Source organism: Platalea leucorodia, assembly GCF_965183815.1.
Source record: "Platalea leucorodia genome assembly, contig: HAP1_HAP1_SCAFFOLD_231, whole genome shotgun sequence".
Lineage (NCBI taxonomy): Eukaryota > Metazoa > Chordata > Aves > Pelecaniformes > Threskiornithidae > Platalea > Platalea leucorodia.
Window position 1 is genome coordinate 29,206 of NW_028121333.1, and position 12,860 is coordinate 42,065.

A 12,860-nucleotide genomic window follows, 5' to 3' on the forward strand; every position below is an offset into this window, starting at 1 on the left:
CCTCTGACTCTCCCATGCCCATGCCAGTGTCCATGCCCATGCTCTTGTCTGGCCACAGAGCCCTTTGATCTGGACCCCAACTGCAGCCTGACTTCCTGGCTTGATCTTGGCACTGCCTTATCGCTGTGGGCCTGCTTGGTGATCACTGGACCTGAACCTCACCCTAAGCCAGACTTCCTGGCTTGACTGCAGGCCACCATCTCCTGCTTGCCTTGCTCAGATACTGCAGGGCTGGGGCCTGGCTGGAGAGGCACCTGTGCTGCCAGCCATGGTGTCTCCCTCAGCTCCCGGCTCACCTGCCTGTAGGGAGCAGCTCTGCTCTTGCTGCTCCTTGACAGAGGGGCTCTCTTCTGTCCAAGTATAGACATCTTTATTATAGTACCTGCTCCTGACCTCATCATCTAGCCTCACTTCTGAGTCAGGAGGAAGAAATACTCCCGGAATACCGCCAAAGGTGTTCAGGAAGTATAACTCGTCCCATTTAATGTGGACAGATGAAATCACTCTAGAATCACCTGTTTTCCTCCATGGGCCATCTTTCTTCCTCCAGATGAACACATGGTCCTCTTGGCCAATGGAAGAAAAGATTAGCAAGGGGGTGACTTATCAGAGGTGCTCTGCACAGATGAATCCGAAAGCAATAGTCTAAACTAAGGTCAAAATCTTAGGTCTGAACTTAAACTATTTTAGTATCTAAACGAACATCTAATCTCTAAATTAGGCATCTGATCTCAGGCCCTTTTCTCTGGTCAGTGGAGAGAGATCTGTTAAGTGGTGAGCATAGAGTCACCCACCCTAGGACATGGTGAATCCCAAAAGGAAAACTTTTCCCATGGGTAGCAGAAGGAACCAAGGGGACTGGCTCAGAGAAGGTGATTTAGGAGAGGTTCATCTCAGTTTAAAATGTCCCACAGAAGCCATTTGCAATGAGTCAGTCACATAAATCAAAAGAAGGAGGTACTTTCAAGGTAAAATTTCTCTGAGCGGACTGAAACTGGTTTTGTCTTCATTTCACTGGCAACCCACAGAACATGTACTAGCCTCCTGGCTCTACAAAAGAAAGAACCGGTTTGAAGTGGATCAGCACAGTCCTTTGTTCATTTAATAAAGTCCTCCAAGTGAACTTGGATGCTTCTTTTCTTTATTTATGAGCAATTTCAATTCAGTCACTTAAAAAAATAATGAAATGCATTATTCATCCAGCTCAAGTGCCAGGGAGTTAGATAGTCATTGAGGGGATTCTTCGGCACATAAGGAAGTGTGGTATTTACTGTTCACGTCCATTAGAGGGAGGACAGCCTGGTCCTCAGGCCATGCTGCTCATAGTGCATAACTACTATGCCTCCTGGGTCTCATGTGGCCTATGACGATTCCCTCCCTACGAGAAAGACATCGAGGTGCTGGAACATGTCCAAAGGGCAACGAAGCTGGTGAAGGGTCTAGAAAACAAGTCTTATGAGGGGCGGCTGAGGGAGCTGGGGTTGTTTAGTCTGGAGAAAAGGAGGCCGAGGGGAGACCTTATTGTGCTCTACAACTACCTGAAAGGAGGTTGTAGTGAGGTGGGTGTCAGTCTCTTTTCCCAAGTAGTAAGCGATAGGATGAGAAGAAAACGGCCTCAAGTTGAGCCAGGGCAGGTTTAGACTGGATATTAGGAAAAAATTCTTCACCCAAAGGGTTATCAAGCATTGGAACAGGCTGCCCAGGGAAGTGGTTGAGTCCCCATCCCTGGAGGTATTTAAAAGATGTGTAGATGTGGTGCTTAGGGACATGGTTTAGTGGTGGGCTTGGTAGTGTTAGGTTTACGGTTGGACTCAATCATCTTAAGGATCTTTTCCAACCTAAACGATTCTAGGATTCTATGGTTCTATGATTCCCTGGAGCCCAGAGACGTAGTCCTATATGTCTATGTTTCTTCCACTCAGAGTACATGAAATCAAGTGAGGGCTGTAACGTGTGCTTTGTTGTGTTTTGTAGGCAAACAGTAAGGAGGTTTTGTGCACATGTATGGCATGAAATCGAGTTTGGCGTCTGCACAGAGTGGAGGATGCAGCACCGGGCATGGTCTTGTTCATACGCCTTAAAAGGAGTAACTCCTGGAGTGATCTGTGCCTTAACTTTAAGGAGCACTTTCCTGAATGAACTATGCCCACAGCTTCACCAGGACATTTCCCCTGTGTGAATGAGATGAATAAGGTGAACAGTCTGGAGAACATGCCATTAGAGCAACACAAGGACCTCAGATATTTGCTGCATAGAGGCACCAGTGAAGAGTCTGTCAAGCCTAAGTTATCTACCCAATAATACCAGAGCTATTGGTGCACAAGTGACTTTGGGGAGGATTTATCACAGTAACATGCCTAAGGCAGCTCAGCTAAATCATCACCTGTGATTCCAGAACCTCTTCAGTGAAGAAGCATTGACGGCACTCTGCCAGCTTGGATGGGATAGGATTCATCCCACTAACTTAGGCATTTAAGACTACACTCATCCATCTTAGTTTTCTGTATTAGGAACACATGTGCCAGCTTGATGTAATGATCTATGTATCGCAGTGTTTCCATGGCTTGGGAGGGAAGTTATTTAAAGAACACAAGAAAACTCTCTCAGATCAAAGGCAAAAAAGCATGTCTCACATAGAATGACAATCCCATATTTTCATTTACATGAATGAGCAAATCCTGGTTTTGATTCTCTTTCCAAAAGAGCATATTTTTCTTGCAAACCATGAGTGAAAACTAATCCAGGAAAATTACAAAATAGCAACACTGTGACAGGGATTAGAGAAGAGGAGATGCTTCTGTTTAATTTTGGAGAGACCTTAAGGTACAGTTGTAATCCTCATGTCTTCAAAGGATGGCCCCAGCTGAGCAAGGGTCCCTCACTGGCGCAAATTGCCACACATTGCCCAGCATGTGGCGCAGTGCACCTGGCATTACATAGTGAAAGATTAAGTTGCCAAGTCTATGCTAAGTACCCTTCTCCTGAAGACCATTATAGGAGGAGATGATATCACCCTTGAGAGTGCTGATTCCTCCCCACTTTCAAAGAAGGCCAGCCAATGAACTCATCAGAGACAAACAGGGAGAAGACAAACATTCTCAGTGTCGTCCTTGTAGTGAGGGGCCCAAAACTGAACACAGTACTTGAGGTGTGGCCTCACCAGTGCCAAGTACAGGGGGACAATCCCTCAGTCCTGCTGGCCACACTATTTCTCATGCAAGCCAGGGTGCTAGTGGCCTCCTTGGCCAGCTGGGCACAGTGCTGGCTCATCTTCAGCTGGCTGTTGACCAACACCCCCAGGTCCTTTTCTGCTAGGCAGCTCTCCAGCCACTCCTCCCCCAGCCTGTAACATTGCATGGGGTTGTTGTGACCGAAGTGCAGGACCCAGCACTGAGCCTTGTTGAACGTCATAGAGTTGACCTCGGCCCATCGATCCAGCCTGTCCAGACCCCTCTGTTGAGCCTTCCTACCCTCCAGCAGATCAACACTCCTGCCCAACTTGGTGTCATCTGTAAACTTACTGAGGGTGCACTCAATCCCCTCATCCAGACCATTGATAAAGATATTGAACAAAACTGACCTCAATACTGAGCCCTGGGAAACACCACTTGTGACCGGCCATCAACTGGATTGAACTCCATTCACCACAACTCTTTGGGCCTGGTCATCCAGCCAGATTTTACCCAGCAAAGAGTATGCCTGTCCAAGCCATGAGCAGCCAGTTTCTCCAGGAGAATGCTGTGGGAAACAGTGTCAAAGGCTTTACTAAAATCCAGGGAAACAACATCCACAGCCTTCCCCTCATCCACTAAGCGGGTCATCTTGTCATAGAAGGAGATCAGGTTAGTCAAGCAGGACTTGCCTTTGATAAAGCCATCTTGGCTGGGCCTGATCACCTGGTTGTCCTCTACGTGCTGTATGATGGCACTCAAGATATAATCTGCTCCATAACCTTCCCTGGCATCGAGGTCAGACTGACAGGCCTATAGTTCTCCAGATCCTCCTTCTGGCCCTTCCTGTAGATGGGCATCTGTACTGGTTTTGGCTGGGACAGAGGTAATTTTCTTCATCGTAGTGTCCTGGTTTCATCTGGGATAGAGCTAATTTTCTTCCTAGTAGCTGGTACAGTGTTGTGTTTTGGATTTAGGACAAGAATAATGGTGATAACAGAGTGATGGTTTAGTTGTTCCTGAGTAGTGTTTATACTAGTCAAGGACTTTTCAGCTTCCCATGCTCTGCCAGGTGCACAAGAAGCTGGGAGGGAGCACAGCCAGGATGGCTGACCCAGACTGGCCAAAGGGCTATTCCATACCATATGATGTCATGCTCAGTATACAAGCTGGGGGAAGAAGAAGGAAGGGGGGGACATTCGGAGTGATGGCGTTTGTCTTCCCAAGTAACCGTTACACGTGATGGAGCCCTGCTTTCCTGGGGATGGCTGAACACCTGCCTGACAATGGGAAGGAGTGAATGAATTCCTTTTTGCTTTGCTTGTGTGTGCGGCTTTTGCTTTGCCTATTAAACTGTCTTTATCTCAACCTATGAGTTTTCTCACTTTTACTCTTCTGATTCTCTCCCCCATCCCACCGGGGGGGGAGTGAGCGAGCGGTGGTGTGGTGCTTAGTTGCTGGCTGGGGTTAAACCACGACAAGTAGCTAGTATGGGGCTCTGTTTTGGATTTGTGCTGGAAAGAGTGTTGATAACAAAGGGATGTTTTGGTTACTGCTGAGCAGTGCTTACACAGAGTCAAGGCCTTTTCTGCTTCTCACCCCACCCCACCAGTGAGTAGGCTGGGGGTGCACAAGAAGCTGGGAGGGGCCACAGCTGGGACAGCTGACCCCAGCTGACCAAAGGGATATTCCATACCTTGTGACATCATGCTCTGCAATAAACGAGGGGGAGGCTGGCAGTGGGGGGCCGCTTCTCAGGGACTAACTGGGCATCTGTCGGTGAGCAATTGTTTTCATTTGCATCACTAGTTTTTCTTGGGTTTTATTTTTCTCTCTCTTTTATTTTTTTCCTCTTTTCCTTAGAATTCTTGTAAAAAATTCTTTTTAATTATTACACTGTTTTTATCTCCACCCACAAGTTTCTTTCTCACTTTTTCCCTTCCAGTTCTACCCCCATCCCACTGGGGGAGAGTGAGCAAGCGGCCATGGGGTACTTAGTTGCTGGCCAGGGTTAAAGCATGACACCTACCAACGGTTTGAGTTGAGAAACATTGCTCAGAGGATCTTCTCAATTTGTGTTGGCATATTTTATATCTCTACTTCTGCCTCTCTGACTTTTTTTCTTCCTCAGCCTATGCTTTGAAGAGCTCTCCAAGGGAAAGATTAACTGAATTATGGAATTACACAGGTTGGAAGAGTCTCCTTTGCAAGGGTCCTGGCAGTGGTGTCTTCCACTGGATCAGGTGAGACTCCCCTTACAACTGTTCTACTGAATTCATACAATCCAGCTGGCCTGTTGACCTGTGTGTCCTCTCTGGCATGTGCAAGCATCATAAGTAATTACTTGACTCAATTTTATTCTGTTTTGCAGCAGGAGCTGCTACAGGGATCTCGGAAACAGTCAGATTCTCCACCCAGGATGTTAATCCCCACATTTATGCACAGGAATTGGTCTAGGCACAGCAGGATCTGCATTCTCTACGACTGTCTGGAAATCCCACCTGGAGAGGTCCCACACCAGTCAGTCCAACAGTTAATTTTGAAGGAGACTCATTTTGGCTCATTTTGGAGGAGGTTAATTTTGAAGGTGGTTGACTGAACTCAGCCACTTGGTTTCAAGTTGAAGCACTGTCTCAGACCACTCTCTCCTCTCATCGATGTGGATGATGAGATGGGAGAGTCCCTGGACCACCCAGGGGATTAATGACTGAAGTGTTCTGGTTGCACACCGGCACAGGCCTGATACCCAGCTACACTACCATTCGAAATGTAATGTAATTCGCACAGCTTTTGCCAGAAATACCAGTTCTTAGCTGGCAGTCCAGAATACCCATGCAAACCAGCAAGGCTGGAGAGGCATTTACTGTGTCTGAAGCTAAGTGGGCTGCATCCATATTTGTTTCATGTCATTGGATAAAAACACAGAGAAAAGCAGAATCCCTACAGAGTGCAGTTGCGGTCTCCCATTTCAAGAAGGAAGAGGAAACCTAAGAAAAGCAAAGGGAATGCTGACAAAGGTAACAAGATGAATTTCACCAAGCACGATATTAGTTACCCTTGCCACACCTTCAACTGACCGGGTACCAAAATGGATCCTCACAACCACACCAGAGCAAGAATATTTTTCCTGAAGGCCTTTTCAGTCCTTCAAGAGCTGAAAATCCTCCTCTTCACACTGCTGCTGGTGATTTATCTGCTCGCTGTCATGGGGAATGCAGTCACCGTTGCCATCCTTTGGCTCCACCACTAGTGCCACACCCCCAGGCATCCCTTCCGCAGCACCTTGTCCTTCTTGGATATTTGGTTCACTCTGGTCATTCCCCCTAACATGTTTGTCAGTCTCACGCTGGAGATTAAGATATCTCTGCGGCTGTTTAAAAATCCCTTCTTCTCCATCAGCACAGCTGAGTTTAACCTGTGTGTTGTGATGTGTTTCGATTGCTGCAGGGCCATTTGCAGCCCCTCACACGACTCTGTCCTTACCAACTCCTGGCTGTGCTCCATGCTCATCTTTAACTGCTGGGGAACGGCATCTCTCTCCACGCTCAGCCCCGCCATCCTGTATGCCATTAGACCCTCTGTGCCCACTGCAGAGACTGCTTCTTCTGCAGCATCATCCCTTTGCTGAGAGCAGCCCGCACGGGCACCAGCTACTATGAAACATGAACGTTGCGCTCTTCTCTGCTGTGTTGCTGAGCTCCTTCACACTGACTACTGTGGTTTATGCCTACATTATACGCACCGTCCTGAGGATAACCTCTGTGCAAAGCCACACTAAGGCCTTCTTCACCTGGCTATCCTTCACCTGCATACCCTATCTTTCTTCACTCACTATGGCATATGCTGGCTGCATGCTTGACGATGCGGTGCCTGAAGAGAAGCTGCTTTGTTGTAAGCTGCCTGCAAATTTGCAGGTTCCCCTAAGAAAGTGCATTCAGGAGAAGAACAATTTTAGAGAACTGAGGTGTCACCCAAGAGAGTAAGAAGACACAACCCTTTGAGTGTTTGAACTGACCCAGAAAATGGATGCTGGGACTGTCCCCTCTCATTCACTGGTTCACTACGCTCATACTGCTGTAGGTGACTGAGCTTGAGCTTTTGCTCAAATACAGACAGGGGTTTAATCTCAGAAAATGAGTGCAGAGCTTCCCCTATGCCAGACTAGAGGCAAAGAACAAGCCGGGCATTTGGGATCTAAGACTAGCCTGAGCCCCAAGCTAAAATGTCAGTGCAAACATGGAGCACTGCCCTGTACCGATCTTCCCATTTTACTCCTTGTGCAAGTGCTACCCATTCTGGCCTGGGACAGAGCCTAAGGGGACAACACAGCCTGTGGAGAGGATCTGTTTCACTGCTTCAAACCCACCATCTCTTCCTCTCCCTCTCCTTCCCTTGCACTTGGAATCATCCCACTTTGGCAATCTGCTCTGCTCCTTTCCATGTCTAAAAACAAATATAAAGATGAAGGGAAAAACATCAGTCTTTATTGCATATAGTTTTCTTGTGCTTCCTTCTCTTAGATGTCTATTTTGACATTAAAAAAAAACCAAACAACCTTAATAAATGAGTGATTTGAGACTTGAATAGTGAGTTTCATCTACTTGGCTGCAGGCACCTGTGCGAACTGGTTTTCCCCAGGCTCCCTCTAGAGTCAATGGAAACAAGAGAAAACGCTAGAGGCTGGTTCCTCCCAACCTATAACTGGCATGCAAAAGAAAGGTTACAAATCTCTTCCAGATGCTCTTCTCTTGCTCTGCGTTTAGGTCAGGACATTTGATAGCAATAACAATGAGCAACTCTTTGGAAACAACCGTGTTTCAGTGCAGACGGATGTCAGATGAGATTGTGTGACAGACTGTGTGGAGTCATCATACCTTTCAGTCATTATTTAGAGTACGAAAGAAGACAAGTTATACTTGGTCCCTATTCCACCCCCTCCCCCTTTCCTGAGGAAACAGAGAGCAAGAAGGTGTGGAAGGAAGCAGGGGATTACAAAAGAGATACTGGATCTTGCTTATTTTGAAAATAAGAGATTCTCAGGGATTCCTAGTGCAAAAAGGCAAGTACCTCTGAAAAGTAGAAAGAATAGCTTTCAACATACACATTTGATTTGATTTGATTTCATTTCATTTGATGGTTTAGCATTTGTGCAATAGAAGAGATGAGTTTGGCACATAGGTGTGACAGATGTTTGCAACAGGTCTGAGTGAATATGGAATTTGCCAGGAATGGGGTGAAATAGCTCGCAGCCTCTTTAAAATCTTCTGTTCTGCAGAAAGAATCCTTTGTGAGTGTTTGAGAAAGGTAGAAAGATGACAACAAATTCTCTGAGGACTCGAACTGAAATGTAAACCAGAAAAATCAGGGGGTGAGAAAGGCTTGAAGGACTCTCTCTCTCTCTGTGCTCTATAGGAGGAAGACTGCAAGAAAGGAAAGAAGCAGAGAAGGAAGGATTCCTTTCATCCAGACGGTGAAATAATCACACTTGGGTTTTGCCATCTTCCTGTCTCGGCAGGATGAACTGAAATTCAGCATGGGAGCAGAGGATGAAACTGCAGTTACTGAGTTCATCCTAGAGGGTTTCTCAGGGCTTGATCAAAGCCTGCAGCTATTTCTCTCTCTGCTCCTTCTGCTCATATACCTGACAACAGTGATGGGGATCGCAACCATCATTTTCCTCGTGTGTGTGGATCACCGCCTGCAAACCCCCATGTACTTTTTCATCAGCAATCTGGCCTTCCTGGAAATCTGGTTCACATCCTCCACAAGCATCAAATTGTTTGTGATCCTGAGTTCTGGTAGGAGAATAATCTCACTAAGCAGCTGCTTTGCCCAGTCCTGTTTCTATTTTGCCCTGGGCTGTATAGAGTTTGTTCTACTTGCTGTCATGTCCTTTGACCGCTACGCTGCCATCTGCCAGCCTTTGCGTTATGCTGCCATCATGAAGCCTCAGCTCTGCATCCACCTGGTTGTTGCTGCTTGGGTCATTGGCATCACAGCCTTCAGTTACCGTCTGGTCCTCCTCTACAAGCTGACTTTCTGTGGCTCGAACAAGATCCACCATTTTTTTTGTGACAACTCCCCCTTGTTCACATTGTCCTGCTCTGACCCCAGCCTGCTTTGGAAAACAGATTCTGTTTTGTTATCGTTTATCCTACTGGGTTCCTTATGTTTAACTCTGGCATTTTACATGGGCATCCTTTTCTGTATTCTGCACCTGCCAGCAGCCGCTGGGAGGAAAAAAGCTTTTACTACATGCTCTTCCCACCTCACCACCTTGGCCATTGCATATGGGAGCTGCATTGCTCTCTATGTGCGTCCTTCCAAGAATGTTTCCTTGGAGACAAACAGAACTGTAGCTTTGCTGAACACTGTCCTGTACCCAGTCTTAAATCCATTCATCTACAGTCTTAGAAACAAGACTGTGCTACTGGCCCTGAACGAAGCCATTGCCCGTGCAACAACACAGCTTTTCCCCCAATCCTGATGCATTTCTGGACAGCAATTCCAATGAGCTGCTATGTTAAATATGCTAAATAATACCAGTGCATAGGTATGTAACCTCCAAATACCGATGCCTCAGGAGATGCATGTTCTTGTTGGGCTGTGTTAGGTTAAGTGAGAAGAAGCTCATGTGCACACACAAAGAAGGCACTACCGATGGCAGGAGGAGTAACTCAGTTATCACCCTGCCCCAGCTGCTCCCAGAGCCATCACAGGAGAGCCACCAGCTCATCAAGAGCCCATCTCCACAAAGCGAGAAGAGCACAGAGGCACAGTGGCAGGTGGGAACCCAAATGACGGGCTCCTGAGGAAGGAACATCTTGTCCCAGCTCCTTCCAGGGCTGCCCTGGGAGAGCCGTCAACCCCGTTGTCCAGGTGTGAAACCCACCAAGAGGAGTCACTGCGAGCAGCTCTCTGGATCACCATTTGGACTAAGGGAATTGTCACCAAGGGGCATAGGACACATTATGGGATACAGGGGAAGAGCATTTTTGGATTGCACAGGATTTATTATGGGAAGTGTAGGGGAGGACCCCAACCAGTGCAGTCTGTCCTGTCTTCTCATTAAACTTAATTTCTAGCTCATTCCTGTGGGGGGGGAATCTCTCTTCTGCGTGAACATGTGAGCACAGGGGGATGAGTGCAGCAACTGGAGAAGGACCATGGGGTCAGACAGCCCATATGTCATTAGTGCCAGCAATTGAGAGACCGGAGTGACTGGACTTAAGAGTTTGTGTGTGTGTTTGTGTGTTTGTGTGTTTGTGTCTCTGTGTGTGTGTGTGTGTGTGTGTGTGAGTGGGGTGGTCTGTAGCAGCATCTGGAATGGGGTTGCAACCTCAGAGTCTCATATATTCAGGAGCGTGTACCTGGGGAGGCTAGTATCCAGGGCAGGTACTGAGGAGACAGCATCAGAGCCCAGCTGCTGGAGGGATCTACCCTGTACAGGTACATATATAGAATAGCATAGAATAGAATAGTTCATTTGGAAGGGACCTACAAGGATCACTTTTTCCAAATCCCTGGCCACTTCAGGTCTGACCAAAAGATAAATCATGTTATTAAGGGCATTGTCCAAATGCCTCTTAAACACTGACACGCATGGGGCATCGACCACCTCTCTAGGAAGCCTGTTCTAGTGTTTGACCACCCTCTTGGTAAAGAAATGCTTCCTAATGTCCAGTCTAAACTTCCCTGGTGCATCTTTGAACCAATTCTCAACGGCCTGTCCCTGGATGCAAGAGAGAAGAGATCAACACCTCCCTCTCCACTTCCCCTCCTCAGGAAGCTGTAGAGAGCAATGAGGTCACCCCTCCGCCTCCTTTTCTCCAAACTAGACAAGCCCAGTGTCCTCAGCAGCTCCTCGGAGGACATTTCTTCCAGCCCTTTCACCAGCTTTGGTGCCCTCCTCTGGACACATTCAAGTACCTTACATCCTTCTTCAATTGTGGGACCCAGAACTGCACACAGTACTCCAAGTGAGTCTGCACCACTGCCAAATACAGCGGGATAATCCCCTGTCCTGGTTTCAGCTGGGATAGAATTAATTTTCTTCCTAGTACTTGGTATAGTGCCGTGGTTTGGATTTAGGATGAGAATAATGTTGATAACACACTGATGGTTTACTTGTTGCTGAGTAGTGTTTACACTAGTCAAGTGCTTTTCAGCTTCCCATGCTCTGCCAGGTGCACAAGAATCCGGGAGGGGGCACAGCCAGGACAGCTGACCCAGACTGGCCACAGGGCTATTCCATACCATGTGACGTCATGCTCAGTATAGAAAATGGAGGCAGTTGGCCGGGGGGCAGCGACTGCTGCTCAGGGATGATCTGGGCATCGGTCAGCAGGTGGTGATTGTGCATCACTTGTTTTGTGTATTATTTATGATTACTATTACTATTACTATTACTATTACTATTACTATTACTATTACTATTACTATTATTTCCCCTTCCTCTGCGGTCATATTAAACTGTCTTTATCTCAACCCACGGGTTTTACTTTTTTTTTCTGATTCTCTCCCCCATCCCACTGTGGGAGGGAGGGTGAGCAAGCGGCTGGGTGGTGCTTAGTTTCCGACTGGGGTTAAACCACAACATCCCCTCTTTTGAGCCCCTCATTATACTGCACCCCAGGGTGTGGTTTGCCCTCTTGGCTGCCAGGGCACACTGCTGACTCCTGTTGAGCCCCCTGCCAGCCAGCACCCCCAGATCCCTCTCTGCAGGGCTGCTCTCCAGCCACTCCTCTCCCAGTCTATACTTGTGCCCGGAATTATTTCATCCGAGGTGCAGAATCCAGCATTTGTTCTTGCTGAACATGGTGAGAATTGCCTCCTCTGGGTCATAGATACACCTTTTCAATTGCACAGGGCCCAGGAGTGTTCCCTGTGCTGCCCCATGATGCCCCAGTATGTCCCACTGGCCTTCAGGTAGGGTATGACCCCTTCACCACTGCTCTCTCGGCGTGATCATCCAACTGGTGTTTCACCCATCTGTTTGTGTGCCCTTCCAGAACGTAGTGTCCTAACTTGGGTACAAGAATAGTGAGGGAGAACACGTCACAAATCTTGCTGAAGTTGAGGTTTCCATTATTCTCCAGTTTTCTCCTCCCCATACTCTTTGTTCATTCAGATACCTTTCAGCTATGCTGCTGCTTTGAGTTTCCAGGAGTTAAAGCTTACCTGTCTTTCAGTAGGACAATTGCCTTTGTAGCAAACTCTTCTGTTATGTTTATCTCTACCTTTCTGTAGCTATCTATGTAAAACATTTCTCATAAGATTATCCCTTGTCAAAAGGCAACCTCATTAAAGGTAGCTTGTAAGTAGCATATGCTTGAGGAGTGTATTGTATTGTTTATGAAACTTTATCATGCTTTACTTTGCTTGCAAATAGGAAAAATCCTTCTCTGCCTGTGTGCAGCCGGTTGTCTAAGGAGATCAGGTGGGAGATGGTGCAACGGAGCTGTAACACCCAGTTGCAGACTTCAGTGGAGAAGTCTGATGTAAGGAAAAGTGATGTTCTTGCAGCCTTTCAGTAATTAAAGGTAAAGTACCAAAGCTCAAAGCTCAAGGACAATAAAAAGGGCTTTTTTAAATAAATAAATAGCAAAAGGCAGGCAGGAAATAACATTGGCCCATTATTTGATGAGCAGGGTCACCTCACAAACAGGGACACAGACAAAGCAGAGACGT